The following is a 2,646-nucleotide window of genomic DNA, read 5'->3' as shown; positions in this document are numbered from 1 at the left end:
CTACTTGGGAGGCTGAGGCAGGAGACTCGCTTGAGCTCAGGAGTTGGAGGTTGCTGTGAGTGTGATGCCATGGCACTCTACCCAGGGGGATAGCTTGAGGGTCCGTCTCAAAAAAATAAATAAATAAATAAATAAATATAAACAATCAATAATCACTAGAAATGTGAAGGAAACCTCTAGCATAAAGGCTCAAATAAACAAAGAAAGAGGAGGAGAAAGGCAAGATGGAGAAAAAGAAAAGGGGGGAGTGGAAGAGAGACAGGAGAAAGAAAGGAAGGAAGGACTTAGAGAAAATCCAGGCACTGAAGGAAATTTTAAATTTTTTTTCAGAAAACTCAGAAAAATAAGAGAAGATATTGGATCCATTAAGATGAAAAAGGAGTAAGGGGAGAAGAAGAGACAATAGCAGCGGCAGCAGCAGCAACAGCTGTAAAAATATCATCCTGATTAATAAAAAAGCTATTAAAAATTAAAATGTAGACCAGGGATGGTGGCTCACACCTGTAATCCTAGCACCAGGGTTATTTGAGCTCAGGAGTTTGACTTAGAGATAAACTCTGAGCAAGAGTGAGACCCTGTCTCTACTAAAAATAAAATTAAGAAATTAGCTCAGCATGATGGCGCATGCCTGTAGTCCTAGCTACTCCGGAGGCTGAGGAAGGAGGATCACTTGAACCCAGGAGTTTGAGGTTGCTGTGAGCTAGGCTGATGGCTGTGGTGGCACGCTAGTCTCACAATAGAGTGAGACTCTGTCTTAAAAAAAAAAAATTAAAATATAATATAAATAAAATATTCAATAGAAAAGTTGGTTGATAAACCTCCCATAATTTAGGAAGTAACCTCAAAAGATGGAAAACAGAAAACAATATAAAAACCAGGTAAAGATTCAACACTGAAAAACTAGAATTTCAGACAGATAACAAAGTGAAGGAAAGAAAATTATCAGTGAAGTGATACATGAAACGTGCCTATAAAAAATGACAAATAACTTCACATTGAAATGGCTCTTTATGAACACAGCACAATGGAAGAACACAGACTATATACTAAGCAGCATAATCATGAAATTCTAGGTGGCAAAATTAGAAACTCTCAAAAGCTTCCCAAGAGAAAATAATCGGTTTTGTGAACAGGATCAAGAATGAGAATGGTGTCAGACTTCCTAAAAGGAACAGTGAATCTAGAGAAGCAATGGGTCAATTCCTGTAAAATGTTGCAAACAAAAGATCTCCAACATCAAATGTTTTGGACAGCCAAATTCTCGCTCACTTATTTATGTAAATAGAGACACTTCCAGATGTACATTCAAAAATTATGCTCCCTGCTCCCTTTATCAAGGATCTACTGAAGGATGTGAACTATCAAAGAAAAGAGAGTCAACCAAGAGAAATGCATGGAAACAAAGAAATGGGAATACAGCATCTTAAAGGTCAGGGGAGCTCCCCACAGAAAACTGCACAAAAGACTAGAGAGCCAGAGCAGAGATGAGAGTCAAGGCTCCACTCCGTGCTCCCTCTATCCCCAGTATGTCCTGCAATCTCAGTGTTTATCACTTTGTACTGAAGATATTTGCTTATGTCTACCCTCCCCAAATATTCTAACCTCCCTGAATGCAGGAACGATTTGTTTCAACTTTTAATCCCCAGTAATAATTTAGTGCCTTTATTAACCACCTGAAATCTGCTAGACTTCTCATGTAGTAACTTTAGACAAAAAAAATTTTTATTTAGTAAAAAATCCTGTAAGACAGAGACTGCTACCATTTTACTAAGGGAGAGTGTCTGGCATCTAGTAATTATTCAATAAATGTTGTTAAGTGAATAGATGCAACTATTGGACATAGATATCTAGATGATTCCCTCCCCCAAATCTGAGAAGATACATCACATCTAAGGCTATGTGTCAAAGGAAAAATAGTGATTTTCTTTCTTTACTCATGACCTTGCACACCCCTGTGGAACCCTTTAGTGGAAGACACAGCTCATATAGGGTCAAACCTGCTCTAACACAGATCCTGGATTTTCACAGAAAGTCGTCTTGACTGGTGAAATAGGGAACACATGGAAAGATACTATTAGGCTAATGATTACTTTGAATGTCCAGTAGACTTAAGTAGTAAATAAATTTTGTTTTTTACCATTATAAAGTTATCCTTGCAAAAACTTAAGACACATGCTGTCTTAGTCTTCCCCACCCTCTACCCCTGGAAGCACAGCCTGAGACAGGGTTTGATGCAAATAGTTAATTTGGGGATGTGATCCAAGGAAGAAGAATGAAGATACCAGGAAAGGAAATAGGGCTCAAGGTTGTAAGATTAAGGTGGCTACAGCCCCAGTCATAAAGGATCAGTCTCGCCGGGGAGGTCCACAGAGTGAGCTCAGAATTTTCTGTTTAAGACATGACTGAGAGGTTCAGTGCCTGTGGCTCAAGTGGCTAAGGCGCCAGCCACGTACACCCAAGGTGGTGGGTTTGAATCCAAACAACCCACCAAACAACATTGTTGTTTGGGCCCTCCAAACAACAACAGCTGCAACCAAAAAATATAGCCGGGTGTTGTGGCGGGCACCTGTGGTCCCAGCTACTCAGGAGGCTGAGGCGGGAGACTCGCTTGAGCCCAGGAGTTGGAGGTTGCTGTGAGCTGTGATG

This window comes from Otolemur garnettii, unplaced genomic scaffold, assembly GCF_000181295.1.
Source record: "Otolemur garnettii isolate 467f Iridium unplaced genomic scaffold, OtoGar3 scaffold00017, whole genome shotgun sequence".
NCBI classification, from domain to species: Eukaryota; Metazoa; Chordata; class Mammalia; order Primates; family Galagidae; genus Otolemur; species Otolemur garnettii.
The sequence above is the reverse complement of the archived record's forward strand: the minus strand, read 5'-3'. Positions refer to the sequence as shown.